Source organism: Globicephala melas, chromosome 19 (genome assembly GCF_963455315.2).
Source record: "Globicephala melas chromosome 19, mGloMel1.2, whole genome shotgun sequence".
Classification (NCBI taxonomy): domain Eukaryota; kingdom Metazoa; phylum Chordata; class Mammalia; order Artiodactyla; family Delphinidae; genus Globicephala; species Globicephala melas.
In genome coordinates, this window is record NC_083332.1 from 18755776 (window position 1) to 18774174 (window position 18399).

Sequence of the window (18399 nt, forward strand, 5' to 3'; positions counted from 1 at the left end):
AATTAGTGTTTTTGTTTATTTTCATATATATACCCAGAAGTGGAAATGCTGGGTTCTATTTTTAGTTTTTTGAGAAATCCTCCATACTATTTCCCACAGTGGCTGCCCCAATTTACAGTCCCACCAACAGAGTATGAGGGTTCCCTTTTCTCCACATCCTTGCCAACATTTGTTATTTGTAGACTTTTTGATGATAGTCATTCTGACAGGTGTGAGGTGATATCTCATTGTGGTTTTGATTTGCATTTCCTTGATGCTTAGCGATGTTGAGCATCTTTTCATGTGCCTGTTGGCCATCTGCATTTCCTCTTTGGAAAAATGTCTATTCAATTCTTCTGCCTATTTTAAAATCAGGTCATTTGTTTGATGTTGAGTTGTATGAGTTGTTTATATATGTTGGATATTAATCCCTTATTGATCGGTCATATCATTTGCAAATATTTTCTCCCATTGTTTGTCTTCTTGCCATTAGAAATTGTCTGTGTCTGATGCAACCACTTTCTTTCTTCTCTTCTTTTTTTAAATTAGCCAAACCACATGTGTGAGTCTTCATGGAAACAGTCATTTTCTTGGCAAACTTTGCTCCCGTAATGTGGGAATCCAGGGTAGGGCACTTGGAATCGATATGGAGAGGCAGAGGGGGAGTTTTTTCCCTGATGGTTCGTGCCATGGAACAGAGTTCAGTGTGATAAAAAGACCTTGCATGAACTGGGATCGGGTGGATAAGGGTCAAAAGGAAGCTCACCAACCTGCAAAACTGTTCATGATGGGGGGAAAACTCAGAGCCCCAGAACCCGCCTGGCCACGGAGATGCAGTCAATCCATCTGGCATATGAACAGGCTGGGCGTAGAATCTCATGTTTGAGGCTACAAGGAATACATGCATGATTTCAGAGACTATTTTTGAACAGGGCCATATAAATTTTATGTTACAGGATTTGAACAGATTAAAAACATTAAAAAAATGTTCTTCTTCTGCTTCTATTGTATTTTTACTTTATTGCTGGTGCTTCCTCCTTTGACTTGCTAACGGGAATGTATTTTTTCTTGGTACTGCCATTACCTCTTCCTGCTACTTTCCAGGTCACTAATTTTTCTGCTTAGAGTTCATTCTGTTTAGACCGATGTGCTGTCTCTTTTAATGAGGTTATTTCTGGGTTATTAGCCTTCCTGTTATATGATACCTTATGTGGAGGCCCTAATTGATGTAAATCAAACACAGCTTGCAGAAAGAAATCAAAGTCATTCTTCAGATATTTGGTGGCTCTCTGGGCATCTGAGGATTTCAGTATTTAAAGCTACTTTGTTGAGAAGAGGTTACACGTAGCTAATAAGACAAATAAATCCTTTCTTATTCGTAAATTAGCAGGTTCAAAGAAGTGGAAATTGAAGGAGAGTGTTGGCATTTTGGTTTGCTGAATAAGCTTTAGACAGAAATTAGACTGAAAAGTATTGAGTGGGAGGGGTTTCATTGTACAGTTCAATAACCTTGCCAACATATTTTTATTAAGGCATTCTTACATAAACCATTAAGCTTTAGGTTAATTTTTACAGATATTTTCTAGCTGTACATAACGAAGAGGGTTAGAATGAAGCAAAAGAAAGAATTTCCTTTAGAACTCTCAGAGCTCTCCCAGCATAGCTGCATGCGGGAGGGATTTCTGGGGCTCTTTGGTTGTCAGACGGGCCTGTTGTTATGTTCACATTAGAAAGAGGAGGTTGCTATTTTCTCATTTTGCTCCTGGACATTAGCTCTGTCATGGGAGATTCTGACGTGCAGGCATATTATTTTTATCTCAAAAGAAAGAAAAATATGGTTTGCTCTCTTTCTTTCCTTAAGGTCTTGTTCATTCATTATGTTCCCTGCCTGTCTCAGGGAGAAATTGCTCTCTGCCTAGAAAGGTGTGGCCAGCATGGGACTCTTCAGAGGGAGAAGGTATTTCCCATTAGAAGCGAGGTTGGGTAGGAGAGGGGAAGTTGGGGGGATGGGGTAGTCCCCTGGAGGCCACATCCACTCAGGGAGGTCTTGGTGCAGAAGACGGTATTAGGAGGGTTGGGATCAGAGCCCCTGGGTTTAAAGCCAACTCTGTTCCTTAATAACCATGTGACACTAAAGAAGGGCTTTACTTGGTTATCAAGGCATAAGAAACTCAGAGGTGATTGGACCTGACCCAACTCTCTGGATACCCAAAGTCACCACTGCCTTAGCTCTCCTGAGACACACACACACACACACACACACACACACACACACACACTCACTCACACATACACACACACACACACACAGACACACACACACGGCCCCTGGCTTGGCACAATGGTCATATCCCCTGCGTAGCTTTGTTTGGGGGAATCCATGAATGTGAATAAAAGCAACGTGTAAACTGCCAGACACCATATAAAATGTTTGCTGTGGGGTCTTTTTTTTTTTTAATTGGAGTATAGCTGACTTACAATGTTGTGTTACTTTCTGCTGTACAGCAAAGTGAATCAGTTATACATATTCATAAAGCCATTCTTTTTTACATTCTATTTCCATATAGGTGTGGGGTCTTGCTGACCACAGTCAAGGAAGTCTAAGGAGGGTCCAGCAGGATATCTCCATGGCCTGCTGTAGCCCAGTGTCGGTGGGTGCTCCGTCACAGGGCACCTGGGGTTCACATTGGGGTTAAGGCCCTCGCGAGTTCTTTCCTGAAGCCCTGAACCTTGGTCTTTATTCTGCCTGAGAAGGTGGAGAGAGAGTGAAGAGGCCACAACACAATGGAGACCGGCGCTCCATCCTCGGGATCGTGGTTTTACCTAGGAAGAAGGCCACTAGGAGACACTGCTTAGCAGTGTTGGGGCCAGGGCCTGGGCTGTCCCCTTTCCTGCCATGATGTCACTGGGGTCAACTGTGCCCATGAGTCCTGCCAGCCCCGGGGTGAGAGGGCCATCCAGTTTCAGACTGACTGGTCAGAGGGCCTACTAATTCTGTCTTAACTCTTTATTAAGATTGATAGTAAATTTCATCATAGGTCTTTTAAGTTTCCAGAAGAAACGCTCAGCATTTTTATCACAGAATCATGGAGGATGAGATGATTCAAAATCCTCTAGTATGGGGTTTCCCAAATTTCCTCCTAAAGGATTATCCACTTTACATATTTTGTTTAAATAAACTTCCTTTTAAATGTTTAAACTTAGTTTTAAAGGAAAATCTATACCAATTTGGTACCTGGAACTCCATCTCATTTGCCGTAAGAAGGGGAAAATTCTGAAATGGCTACGACGCCATTCCCATCAGCCTGCTTAACTGACCACAGAGGCTCCAGCCACACCCAGAGCCACTCACCCAAACAATACACACACCCACAATAGCACAGCCTGCCCAACACACACCCACCTCCCACACGTGCCCACACAATGCACAAACACAAAATAACACACAACACACATGACAAACACATGGTACATACAATAGATACAACACGTGCACAGCACACAGCACACAATACATACACCATACACCCCACGCACACACACATTACATCCACAGCACACTCATACACCCACCATACGCAAATACACAGGCACTAATTCTGCTGCACACAGAACACACAACCACATAACATCTGCAACACTAACGTACAACACAGCAACATATGACACACAACTCACAGCACATGCAATCTGCACACAGATTACACACACTCCACATTTTTATGAAAAAGAAATGTGGAAGGAAAACGCAAAATGTTAGCGGTAGTTTTCGTTAGGTGGTGGTATTCTGGGTGGTATTATCATTTTCTTTGTTGTTCATTTCTACACTGTCTAAATTTCATAGAAGCAGAGGGTATTGATTTGTGATTTTAAAGAAAGTCACCATTTTCTAATTCAGTGGTCTCTTCCTGTGGCAGCCCTGGCCCACAGGGATCAACGGCCTGATGCCCGTCATGCTGTGTTTCTGGCAGAGGAAGGTGCCAGTGACCTGAGGAGTCCAGAGATTCTGAGAGGGCATCACTCAGCCCTGGGTTCTCCATCTCCCCAGTCCCAAAACCAATTTGGCTCCAAGGATGACAGGGTAGGGGGGCCCAGGCTCTGGATCCCCGCAGGGTCTCCAGCTCACTCCCCCACCCTCCCCTAGCTCCTCTTTCCTACTGTTTCATTCCAGTTAAGCTGTTATTTTGTCCTCAGTACTCTGGTTTGACAGAATGAGCTGTTACTGACCTGAGATAGATTTCATTTCTACGCCTGGCTGCTGTCTCCATGCAACAGACTCCTGGCTGTGGGCAGGTACCTGACTGCAGACTCTATATTTCAGTAAATAATCAATTGTCATTGTGAATCAGGCACTGTGCTTGGCTCTAGGGTTGTGGAGGTAGATTCTGGCCCCCTTGTAAGAAAAGGGAAGGCTCTAAATTACTAAAATATATTCATTGGTTAAAATTGCAGAGGGCTGGGCTTCCCTGGCGGCGCAGTGGTTGAGAGTCCGCTTGCCGATGCAAGGGACACGGATTCGCGCCCCGGTCAGGGAAGATCTCACATGCCGCAGAGCGACTGGGCCTGTGAGCCATGGCTGCTGAGCCTGTGCGTCCGGAGACTGTGCTCTGCAACGGGAGAGGCCACAACGGTGAGAGGCTCGCGTATCACACACACAAAAAAAATTGCGGAGGGCTGACTTGATATTCAGAGACTTAATATGAGCCACGATGACGCATAATATTCAAACAGAATTGCAATTGTGGATGGCAAATGTTTGTCTTCTGCATTCTCACACATCACCTCCACTAGGCAGGAGAACACAAAAGCCTAGATGTTCACATTCTGGGTTTACAACTTGCTCTTTTTTGTCTGTACTCCAACTAATTTCTTCTGGACTCCCATAGTCATGCTGCTCTGCCTTCTGATGGCAACTCAGGTTCCCTGAGAGGTAAGCTTTGCTTTAGTAATTTGAGAACTTCCGAGCTCCATGCAGCCCTTTTGAGGCAGTGGTGTTAGGCATGTGAAGGCCCAAGGAGTGAAGGCCCTGGGACATGTTGCAATTATGAGGTGAGAAACCAGGACAAGATACTTTAACACTAGGGTTTCCAAAATCTTTGCCATTTTCTCTCCCTGAGTGAGGCTTGAACATTGTGTCAGTCTCCATTGGGGTGGCAGGTACTGTGTGATGAATAAAACCAAGTTTCTTATTTTGTCTATGTTTCCCAGAACCCAAGGAGGTCTTGGCCATTAAGTATATGGTGGGTGTTGTTGATTTTGTAAATAAGCTATGAAAGTGTAATGACACACAAGGATGCACCCACCAGATGGACTTTAGGGATCCCAGGGAAGAGGAAGGGCATCTTTGGGGTGAGACCTTTAAACTGGAGCCTGAGGTTTAAGCTTGGGCTGAGAAAAGATGAGGTGAGAAAATATTTTATGCCAGCGGAGCCACAAGCATGGAAACCCTGAGGCAGGAGAGGATGGAAGATGTCTAGGACCACAAAGGAGCCCAGTGGTGACAAAAGAAAGAGCAAGGGAGATGATATTGGTTGAAATTGTAAACCTGGATTGGGATGAAAACCAGGTGGCCATATTAGGCTTTGGTGTTTATGAACAAGGCAACTTAACACATGAAAGATGTATTTTCAAAATGTATTCAGCAGTATGTAAGGCATTCAACAATATGAAAAATAATACAAGCCACACCAAAGAGATGTGCTCAACATCTCTTTGCCTGCAGATCAACTCTCTACCCTTCTCCACCTGACCTGTGCCCCAGAGGACTGACTCTTCTGGGCCTCCTTCTGGCTTCCTGTTGGGTTCAGAGATTAGAGGAAGCAATGTGTGAGGGTATGTTTATGCCTCTGGCTCCCGCCCTACAGCCAGGTTTTTCCTGAATTCAGGTCCCTGGAACTGCTCCCCTGTCCTTGTCTCCTTAGCCCAGCTGGTGAGAAAAATCCTAAGAACACTGTGTTCTCCCAGAACCCTGTCCTCACCTTTGTAAACAGTCCCTTGATTTATCCCGTTGACTGTGCCTGCTGTTTCCTGCAGGTGCCCACCACCTGGCATCAGTGCATTTGTGTCTCTCCTCATTAAGTCCCCTTCTAATCTCAAGAGTAAACTCTGTACTTGATGCGGCGTGCTCATTCCTCTACTGGGTTTATACTCTTGGTCCACTATGTACAGCAGCCACTGTCAGCACTCTGCCCATATCCCCTTGCCCTTCCCATTTCAGTGTGGTGTTGGGATCAACTCCCACTTTCCAGCAGTAGCATTCTGCGTTTTGCCTAGACTTTCTCTGGCCATCAGAGTCTACTTTGTCCCCATTGTGGTTGGCCAGAATTACTGGGGAATTAATGCCTCTTCCCAGCAGCCCTCAAACAAAGGGGCAGGAATTGGTATATAAATACTCCATCCAGGTCCCTCATCCTTCTGGTGAGATATCCTGGGGCACTGAGTTTCTCTGCAGGATTCAGCTCCAGTTACCTTGATGGTAGCTGGCTTAATAGTGCACCCTTATTGGCTACCTTTCCTGCCTTCTCACTTCCCTTCTCTCCTATGGTGTTTGCTAGAATCAGCTCCCAATAACCTATCTGCACTTAAGCTCTCATCTCACACTACCCACTATGATAATATGTATGTGTCTCTAAGTAAATACCGTGGTATGCTTACTTTTTGGTTTCATAAAATTGATATTACACTATCTGAAATTTTTTATACCTTGCTTCTGCTCTACATAGTGTTTGTTAGATTCATCTATAATGGTATCAGTTTCTGTAATTCATTCATTTTCTTTTACTTTTCATTTTTTAAAAATTTTATTGAAGTATAGTTGATTTATAGTGTTGTGTTAGTTTCAGGTATACAGGTATAAAGTGATTCAGTTATATATATACATACATATATATACATTCTTTTCATGTTCTTTTCCATTATGGTTTATCACAGGATATTGAATATAGTTCCCTGTTCTCTACAGTAGGACCTTGTTGTTTATCCATCCTATGTATAATAGTTTGCATTTGCTAACCCTTAACTCCTAATCCTTCCCTCCCCCACCCTCCCCATAATTCATTCATTTTTGCTGCCTCATAGTATTCCATTAGATGAATAGTCATTCTCCTTTGATGAAACTACAAACGTTTTTTTTGCAACTATAAGCAATAGTTCTATGAACATTCTTATATTTATATTTCCTTATTGGCATATAGTTGATTTACAATGTTGTGTTTATTTCAGGTGTACAGCAAAGTGATTCAGGTATATATGCATATATATGTATATTCTTTTTCTTATAAATGTATATAAACGTTTTTCTCAGCTAAAAACCTAGGAGTAGAAATTTGGGGTCATGGGATATGTAAGTTTCAAATATCATTTTTTTTCCAGAGTGGTCATTTTAATTCATAGGCATATTGTGATTCCTATTATTGCTCTATATCCTGCCAACACTTGATATTGTCAAACTTCTCAAAACTTTCCTATTTATGGGGAAGAAATTGGTGAATCATTATAGTTTTAAATTGCATTTCCCTGATTAACAAGAGGTAGAGTATCTTTTCATATTTTTATGGATCATTTTTATGAATGGCTGCTTTACATTTTTGATTTCTTCTTCTTTATTTTTTAAAATAATTATATATTCCAGATATAATAATTTGTTGACTAGATATGTTGCAAATATCTTCTCCCAGTCTATGGCTTATCTCCTCAGTTTTTAATAGTGTCTTTGAGTAAACAGAAGCATTACAAGATCTTAGGGGTGGAAGAAGTACTATGATGTGGCTGTGCTTTCATAAAGGTTTCCTTGGTGCTCTGGGATGAATAGACTGGGAAGGGGTTCAGACAAAGTGGATGGAGGAAAACCCATTGGACATCACTGGCTATAGCAAATAAGGGGGAAAAGTTGATGGTTTGAACTAAAGTGAAGACAATGAAAATGAGGAGAAATGAATACAACCAAGAGATAATTTGGAGTTGAATTCATGGAGTTTTATGGAGGTGAGAAAGAAGTAGGTGTTAAAAATTACTACCTAGAATTCAGATTCCAGCCAAGATGGGGTAACAGGGTCTGGACTTATGTTCCTGTCAGAATAAAAGGACAAAATCTACATCAAAAAATGGCATTGAATATTAGGCAATAAAAGACAAATATTCCTAAGAGAAAAAATGAACCCTATGCTTGCCCCAGCTCACTGCCTGGAAAGAGGTTCCAGGCCACAGTGTAGGCAAGAGGAACTTCACGGCAAAACAGACAAATATACAGTTATAATCAGAGATTTCAACATCCTTCAATCATTAATTTTTTTGAAAGTTTTTTTTTAAATGTGGACCATTTTTAAAGTCTTTATTGAATTTGTTACAATTTTGCTTCTGTTTTATGTTTTGGTTTTTTGCTGCAAGGCATGTGGGATCTTAGCTCCCTGACCAGGGATTGAACCCACACCCCCTACATTGGAAGGTGAAGTCCTAACCACTGGACTGCCAGGGAAGTCCCTCTCTCATTAATTGATAAAATAAGTTGAGTGAAAATCATCAAAGACATAGAAGATTTGAAAAACATTGTCCACCAACTTTACCAGATTGACATTTATAGAACATTGCATCCAAGAACAGTACATGTGACATTACCAAGATAGAACATATTCTGGACCATAAAAATGAACTCAGTAAATGTGAAAGGATCCAGATCATATAGAATATATGTTCTTTAACCACATGGAAGTAAATTAAAAATCAATAACAGACAAATATGTGAAAATCCCCAAATATTTGGAAAATAACAAACAACACACTCTAACCTGTTTGTCAAAATTTAAATAAAAATGGAAATTTGAAAGTATGTTGAACTGAATGATGAAAACACAATATATTAATGTTTATGAGACGCTGATTAAAGCAGCATTTAGAGGGAAATTCATAGCACCAAACATCTATGTTATAAAAGAAGAAAGGTCTCAAATCAATGACCTCAGATTCCAAATTAAGAAACTAGAAAAAGAAGAGGAAATGTAACTAAGAAGAAATGAAATAATATAGATCAGAGTAGAAATCAATGAGTTAGAAAACAGAAAAAAAATACAAAAAAAATGAAACCAAAACAAGGTTCCTTGAGAAATTTAATACAATCAGCAAATCTCTAGCTATTCTGATCTGGACAAAAAGAGCAAAGGCAATAATTTCCAACATCGGGATTGAGAGTACAATTTCTACAGATATCAAGAAGATAGTAGGGCAATATTATAAACTTTCATAACTTTATGAAACTAAATTAGCCAACTTAAATGAAATAAAAAAATTTCATAAAAGACACAAGCCACTAAAGATTTCTCAAGAAGAATTAGATAACTTGAATAGCCTTATATCTATTAGAGCAAATCAATTTTTAGTTAACTTTCCCACCAAGAAAACTCCCAGCCATGAAGTTTCACCTGTGAGTTCTGCCAAACATTTAAGGAAGAAATAATACCAGTTCTTCACAAACTCCTGCAGAAAATGGAAGAAAAGAGACTATTCTCCATCTCCTAGACCAGAATAACCCTGATACTAAGAATCAAAAACAGTATAAGAAAGTTGCAGTCCAATACTCCTCATGAACATAGATGCAAAGGTTCTTAACTTTACTTTTTTTTAAAGCAAATCAAGTTCAACAAGTAAAAATGGTAATATATCATGAGGAGAGATTTGGGAGATAGCTGGGGATGGGGGGGAGTTGAGGGAGGGGTTTTCATAGTTGGAGACATTTGTCTAAATTCTTAATAGGAAGGAATCAGCACCCACAGAGCAATAATGAATCACACAATCTTTTCTAGATCATAATTTTTCAACTCTGGTCATGCATTTAAATTGCCTGGACAACTTTGAAAAAGTGCTGATGTCTCAGCCACTATCTTTATCCCCCAAATCTCCCTTCTGGAGCGAGGCTGGGACGTATTTTTTAAAAATAAAAGCTCACCAGGTGATTCAAATGTGTAGCCATTTCCTATAAGACAGGGACTGGGATCCCAAGCACAGCTGAAGCAGTTGGTCTTAGGTATGAGGAAAGCTGCTCACTCTAACAGGGAGGAAGGAAAGAAAATAGAAACAGTTGCAGGTAAGTTTGAGAGTTAGGTGGGGGAACACTGAGATGGGTCCTCTTGGTTGGTTTATATTTTTATGACTCTTTACACAAAGTGACTCTATAATTCTAGACTCACCAACCAAATATTGTCCGATAAGGAAAATGAGGGAGAATGAGAGTGAACGACTTATCCATGTTTACACAGTGATTGAGTTGGGATAGGTAACTAGATCTCCTGGATCCTGTGACACCATGGCATCACATGTCTAAAGGGACCTAGTCTCCACAACCCAATCAGATAAACAGCTGGGTTTAGGATGAGTTTGAGAAGGAGGCAGTTAGGAGTATGTTTGTCAGTCTCTGGAATTCTCTCCTTCAGCAAACTCCTAGGAGTTGGACCTTAATTCATTTCAAAGTAGCAAGGATTGATGAAGACTAACAGATCACCAGGAGACAAATAATGGCTGTAAACACACAAAGGACTTACCTGAGAGAACATAATCATTTTTTCTTATCACTATCTCTTTATATTGGCTTTACCATGAAATTAATAATTTGCATTCAACTCATTCTAGAGTTTGAGGATAGTGCAACTTCTGGGTCTAAGAAGATAGATTGATGTGTGCTACCTACATGTTTGTCTTTTAGAATAAGGATGACAATTTCACTGAAATTCCAAAACAAGCAGAACATCATTGGTTGCATTTTACTTTTCTTGCTTAACAATTTAGAAATTGACTTCTGCAGCTTTTTAAAATTATTGATTAGCATGATTGGAGAACTTGTTTCAAAGAGAAACTTGATGTTACTGACCCAAGCCCAAATATGACTTTCCAGCTCTCTTTCATTTCAAGAATTTTTCATCTGTTGTCACAGTCAGGAAGATGGATGGGGTGTAGGAAACTGTGAAACCTCAGACCTAAAGGTAGTGAGTTTCTTTTTTTTTTTAAATAAATTTATTTATTTTTGCCTGCGTTGGGTCTTCGTTGCTGCCGAGGGCTTTCTCTAGTTGCTGCAAGTGGGGGCTGCTCTTCGTTGCGGTCCACGGTCGTCTCATTGCAGTGGCTTCTCTTGTTGCAGAGCACGGGCTCTAGGCAAGCGGGTTTCAGTAGCTGTGTCATGCGGGCTCAGTAGTTGTGGCACAAGGGGTTAATTGATCTGGGACATGAGGGATCTTCCCAGATGAGGGCTCGAGCCCGTGTTCCCTGCATTGGTAGGCAGATTCTTAACCACTGCGGCACCAGGGACGTCCCCAGGTAGTGAGTTTCCTGAGACATTTATAACTCTCTGCTTAGAGATTTCTCTGCCCAGAGGCCGTGGAGGTTGAGACTCCACAGAGGATTTTGACTAAGCTTGGGGGAAAGATGGGAGGGACTTTTGATGACCAAATATATTGAACAGTTTTAGCACTTGCTATTTCAAGTGTATGAACCAGCTAGCACTTACAAACAGGACAAAATCAAAATTTAATGAAAACTTAATAAACCTTCAAGCCAGAGAAGTCTTTAAACTATTCAGAAACAGGTATTTAAACTGTTGTATCTGCCTGCCTATGAAAGAAATGTGGTACTGCCATTCACCTGGGAACTATCTTCAGTAGTAAGTTTGGATGAGATTCCATCTGGTTTTCTTACCTATTCTTTTTATATGTGCCGTGTTGCAGGTGCAGGGGAATATGGATGGAGAAAAAAATGCACGTGGAACTATATTAGATTGGAGTTTGCCATTTCATTCTTTTGGCAGGTTAGCAGATGCAAAATGAGATTGTGGGGTCTTGGGGGGGGATTCATTTTGAGGACTACAACTAATGAGCAAGAGTTTGCCAAAAAGAGAGGATTATCAGTTAAGATTTTAAAACTTTTACTGAAGTACCATTAACGTACAGTGAAATGCATAGATCTTAATGTGAAGTTTGATCAGTTTTGAAGAAATGTGCATATCCATATGACAATATAGGGCATTCAACACACTCCAGAGTTGCTTCATGACCCTGCCCAGTAAATGTTGACTGCCTCTCTTCAGAGGCAACCACAGTTCTGATTTCTAACATCATCAATTAGTTTTATCAGTTTCATATAAGTGGAATCATGCAGTGTGCATTCTGTTTTTTTTTTTTTTTTGTGATACGTGGACCTCTCAGTTGTGGCCTCTCCCATTGCGGAGCACAGGCTCTGGACGCGCAGGCTCAGTGGCCATGGTTCACGGGCCCAGCCGCTCCGCAACATGTGGGATCTTCCCGGACCGGGGCACGAACCCGTGTCCCCTGCATCCGCAGGCGGACCCTCAACCACTGCGCCACCAGGGAAGCCCGCAGTGTGCATTCTTTTGCTCAGAAAAAAGTTTTGAGATTCTTCCATTGTTGCATGTATTAATATTTTATTCTTGCATTGCTGAGGAGTACATCACTGTATGAAAACACCACTATTTATTGGTCTATTCTATTGATGGGGGATATTTGGGTCTTTCTTCGTTTTCTCCTCCCTCCCTCCCACCCTCCCTTCTTTCCGCTCTTCCTCCCTTCCTTCCTGCCTCCCTCTCTCCTTCCATTCCTCCCTCCCTCACTTCCTCCCTCCCTCCCTTATTTCCTTCCTTCATCCCTTCCTTTTTCCTCCTTCCCTCCCTCCCTTTCTCTCTCCCTCACATCCTCCCTCCTTCCCTCCCTTCTCTCCTCCCGTCTTCCCTCCCTCCCTCCCTTCCTCTCTTCCTCCTTCCCTCCCTCCCTCACTTCCTCCCTTGCTCCGTTCTTTCCTCTCTTCCTCTTCCCTCCCTTCCTTCTTCCCTCCTGCCCTCTCTCCCTTCCTCCCTCCCTCCCTTCCTCACTTCCTCCCTCCCTCCCTCCTTTCTTTCCTCTCTTCCTCCCTCCCTCCTCCCTCTCTCCCTTCCTCCCTCCCTTCTGTCCTTCCTTCCTTCCTCCCTCCCTTTCTCCCTTCCTCTCTTTCTTCCTTTCTTCTACTAACATTCTTGTGCAAGTATTTTTGTGAATATACATTTAAATTTCTCTTAGGTAAATACCAAGGAGTGGAATTTTGGGTCATGGTGTAGGTATGTATGTAATTTCATAAGAAATTGCCAGAGTAGTTTCCGAAGTAGCTTTACCACTTTTACCATCATCAGTGTATGAGAGTTCCAGGTGCTCCATGTCCTCAACAACAGTTGGTGTGGTCATTCTTTTTTAATTCATCATTTTAAAGTTTGAAGTGGTATCTCATTAATGTTTTAGTATGCATGTCCCTAATGATAATGTTGAGCCCTTTGGTATGTGCATACTTGCCATTCATGTATCTTTGTGAAGTGTATGTTCAAGTCTTTTGCCCAGTAGTAATGGAGTGTTTTCTTATTATTGCATTGTAGGATTTCTTTGTATATTCTAAATGCAAGTCATTTGCCATATTTCTCCTTGTCTTTGCCTTGTGTATTCTTTTATTTATCAAGATCTATTGATGAGCAGTTTTAACTTTTGATGGAGCTAAATTTATCTATGTTTCTTTTATAATAGATGCTTCTGGGTTCTCACTAAGAAATCTTTACCGGCTCTGAGATCATGAAGGTATTCTCTTAACTTTTCTAATAGGAGATTTATAGTTTTAGCTTTAGGTTTAGACTACAGTTTACACTAAATTAATTATTGTCAGTGGTGTGAGGTAGGTCTTAAAGATCATCTTTTTTTTTCATACAGATATTGAGATGTTTCAGAACTTTTTGTTGAAAAGACTATTATTTTCCTATTGAATTACTTTGGTGCCTTTGTCAAACATCTGTTGACTCTTAGATGTGGATCTATTTCTAGACTTATTATTCTGTTTTATTGATTTTTTTGTTTTTCCTTATACAAAAACCACAGTGTTACTATTTCTTTGTAACAAGCATTAATAACTTTTGTTTTTCTTTCTCAAAATTGCTTTTGCTCTACTAGACCGATTTTTATATAATTTTTAGAATCAGCTTTACAGTTTGGATTCTTGTATATTTTTTGGCATGGAATTGAATGAAAAGATCAAAATGGGAAGAATTGGCATCTTGGAGGTATTGAGAATTTCAATCTAAAAAGTAGATTAGTTCATTGCTTATTTAGATTTAAAAAATTTTCTTTCAGTAGTTATATGTAGATTTTAGGGCAAATTTCTTGTACAACTTTTGATAAATTTATCTCTTAAGTATTATGTCTTTTTAATGCTATTTTAAAATTGTATAAGCTAATACTTTTATTGCTAATATGTAAAAATGCAATTGTATTTTGTATATTCACCTTGTATATATATTGTGATATTGCTAAATTCACTTATTATTTCAATTAATATTTTAGGGGGTAATTTTCTTAGGATTTTCTCTGTATATTACAATGTTATCTGTGAATATGCATAGCTTTATTACCTCTTTCCCATTTGTTATGCCTTTTCCTTTTTCCTTTGCCTTATTGAATTGTCTGGGGTTTCTAGTAAAATGAAAGCAGACATCCTTGGCTTATTCCTAATCTTAGTTGGAAATGTATGAGTTGTTCACCTCTAGGTGTGTTTTTGGCTGTAAGTTTTCAGCAGAACCCCATTAACAGATTGAGGAATTTTCCTACTATTTCTACTTTGCTGAAAAGAGGTTGTGTTGAATTTTATCAAAGGTTTTTGCTCTGGATCTATTAGATGATTATACAATATTTCTGCTTATTTTTTAATGTGGTAAATTGCAATTGATTTTCAAATGTAAAACCAGTCCTACATTTGGGGGAATAATATTACTTTTTTGAGATGTATTATGTTTGTAATATATTGTTGGATTAAATTTTATAATACTTTGTAAAGGATTTTATCATTTATGTTGATGAGGGATATTGGTGTGTTCTGTTCTTTTGTTATAATATCCTCTGATTTTGGTATGAGGATTATGCTGACTTTATAAAATAATATGTAAAATGTTCCCTTCTCCTCTACTTTTTGAAAGAATTTGTGAAAGTTTGATATTATTTATTCTATAAATATTTGAGAGAGCTCACCAGTAAAGCCATCTCATTATGGAGCTTTCTTTGTGGGGGATTTTCATTGGTGAAAGTAATTTCTTTAACAGATATAGGACTATTCATACTTTTACATTTCTTGGATGTGCTTGGATAGCTGCATGTTTCAAATATTTTTCCATTTCATCCAAATTTTTGAATTTTTGGCATAATATTCTTGTATTATCCTTTTAATGTCTGTAAGTGCCATAATAATGTCTCTTATTTATGATATTGGTAATTTGTGTTTCTGTTTTTCCCTTGATCAGTCTTTCTAGGAGTTTAGCAGTTTTATTTATCATTTCAAAGAAATGATCTACTTTACTGATTTCCTTTGATATCTTTAGTTCTTCTGTTTACTTTTGATTTAATTTATTCTTTTTCTAGACTTTTCAGTTGGAAATTAGGTCTATTGATTTTAAACCATTTCATTTTTCTAATATAAGCAATTAATTCTATAACATTACCTCAAATGGTGTTTTAGTTGTATACTATAAATTTTAAAACATTGTGTTTTCATTATTATTCCTTTTAAAATATTTTACAATTTACATTGTGATTTTTTCTTTGATCCATGACATATTTAGAAGATTTTGTTTAATTTCCAAACACTGTGGATTTTTAAAAAAGATGTATTTCATATTTTCTAACTTTTAATTTAATTCTAATAATTCTATTATAGTCATAAAATTACTCTGTATTTCAAGGTATAACATTTATTGATTCTTCTTTAATCTCTCAACATATGGTCTATTTTGGTGAATTTTCTATACTCACGTGAAATAAATATGCATTTTGATTTTGAATTCAGTGTTTTATGCAGCTCTGTTAGGTTAAATTGGTTGGTAATATTCAAATATCACTTTTTCTTATTTATTTATTTAGTCAACTTCTTCTATCAACTACTGGAGAGAGAATTAAAGTCTACAGTTATAATTCTAAATTTGTCTGTTTCTCCCACTAGTTTGTCTATTTTTGCTTCATGTATTTTGAAGATCTGTTGTTATATGCACATTCACTCAGTATGTCTTCTTGATCAATTAACCCTTTGTCAGTAGGAAATGTTTCTCTTTTGAAATATTTTTATCTTGAAATCTTCTTTGTGTGATTATAATATAGCTGCATCGCCTTTCTCATTCTTGTTGTTTATATATCATTTTATCATCCTTTTACATATATCTTATCTGTGTCTTTATATTTAGACTGTTTCTTGTAGACAGTATATAATTTGGTCTTCATTTTTTAGTCTAATATTAATAGCATTTAATATTATTAGTAATATTGTTGGGTTTAAGTTTACCATCATATTGGTTCTCTATTTTCTTATTGTTCCTTTTTTTCTACTCTAAGACTAATTGAAAAATTTTAGTATTTCATTCTTTATCCTTTATTCATGTCTGAACTTCTTTGTTGGTTTTAGTAGTTACCCTCTCATTCTTCCTGCTGTTGTTGACATACATTTTACTTCTACATATATTGAAACTCCACAATACAATGTTATTTCCTTTCTTCCAACAGTCAAATGTTGTTTAGGAAATTAATAAATGAGGAAAATGTATTTAATATTTAGTCCATGTATTTGCCATGTCTAGGGCTCTTCATTCATGTAGGCTTAGGTTTCCATCTTGTATCAGTTCCTGTTAGCCTGAAGAAATTCCTTCACTTCTTGTGTAACAGGTCAACTGGTGATGATTTTCTTAGTTTTTTTTAACTTGAAATATTTTTATTTTATTTTCCATTTTGATTAGTATTTTCACTGGATATACAATTTTAGGTTGACAATTTTTTCCCTAGTTTTTAAAGATATTATTCCATTGTCTTCTGACTTTCAATATTTCTGATAAGAGGTAAACTGTCATTCTTATCTTTATTTCTCAGAATCTTTTTCTCTGTGGTTTCTTTAAAGATTTCTCTTTTTATCATGGATTTCTAGAAATTACCATATAATATTCATTGGTGTGACTTGCTTTTATTTTATCCTACTGGAAGATCATTGAGATTTTGTATCTGAGGTTTATTTTTTATTAGTTAATTTGAAAAATTCTCAGCCATTATCAAATATTTTTTTCTATCTAATATTTTTCTCATCTTCCCCTGGTGCTCCAGTTCAACATATTTTAGAATACTTGATGTTGAATCACAAGTCACTGAGGCTCTTTTCATTACCCACGACAGCAATACCATACCCCATGTAATTACTGGGGTAAATTCAATGGATGCATAATATTGAATTGTAAAAACATGTAGTAATTTACTTATTGTGGTAGGTAGCTTCTGATGTAGATCCCCAAATATTTGCCTACTTGTATTCCCATTCTTATGTAATCCCTTCACCTTGAGTGTGGGCTGGATCTAGCACTTTGCTTCTAATGAATACAATACAGCAAAATCAATGAGAAGTCACTTCTGTGATTAGGTGACAAAAGACTCCTAGCACTCTCTTGCATTTGTTCTGCTTGTTCATTATAATGAAGCAAGTTGCCATATGGAGAAGCCCACAAGGCAATAAACTGAGGGTAGGCTCTGACCAAAAACCAAAGAGGAACTGAGGCCCTTTGTCCAAAAACCTGCAAGGAACTGAATCCTGCCAACAACTACATGAGTGACCTTGGGCATGAATCCTTTCCCAGTTGAAACTTCAGAGAAAGACCTCAGCCTCAGCTGCCATCTGAGAGCAGTCTTTCTCATTTAGATGATCCAAGTAAGCCATGGGCCGATATCAGAGACATTGTGATATAAGCTGTTGTTTTAAGTTACTAAGTTTTGGGGCAATTTGTTATACAGCAATGGATGACTAACACACTTTACCTGTCTACCATTTTTGGACATGTTCCCTCCTTTTATTTGCTGTTATAAATAATGCTGTACTAAATAGCCTTGGGCATATTACTTCATTTTCAGAAATGAATTTCCATAAGTGAAAATGATGAGTCAAAACACATGAGCAGTATGCACTCTGATAGTGCATATAATAAAATTTTGGAATGATACAGAGAAGATTAATATGGCCACTACTTAAGGATGATAAACAAAGTCATGATGTGTTCCATATTCTTTTTACAAATGATTAAAAGCAGTTCAATGAAGGAAGGATAGCCTTTTCAACAAATGGTGCTAGAATGAGGGGCCATCTATAGGCAAGAAAATGAAACTCAAACTAAACTTCACACCTTATACAAAAATTAGCTCAAAATTGATTATGGAGTTAAAACATAAAACCTTTAGGAAAAATAGAAAATAAAAATACCTTGGCATCTAGGACTAAGCAAAGAGTCTTTAGATTTGACACCAAAAGCACAATTTATAAAAGAAAAATTTGATAAATTGGACCTCATCTAATTTAAAAACTTTTCCTCTGTGAAAGTCCAGGTGAAGAAGAAAGAAAGAGAAGTAA

General features: G+C 38.2%; 1 non-coding gene across 1 annotated transcript; it reads left to right on the forward strand.

Annotated features, from left to right (window-relative positions):
• The first annotated feature begins 17956 nt into the window (after window positions 1-17956).
• LOC115862707 (U6 spliceosomal RNA) lies at window positions 17957-18061 on the forward strand. The gene has a single exon (XR_004043192.1). It is a non-coding gene; the product is annotated as a U6 spliceosomal RNA (small nuclear RNA).
• The last annotated feature ends 338 nt before the right edge of the window (window positions 18062-18399 follow it).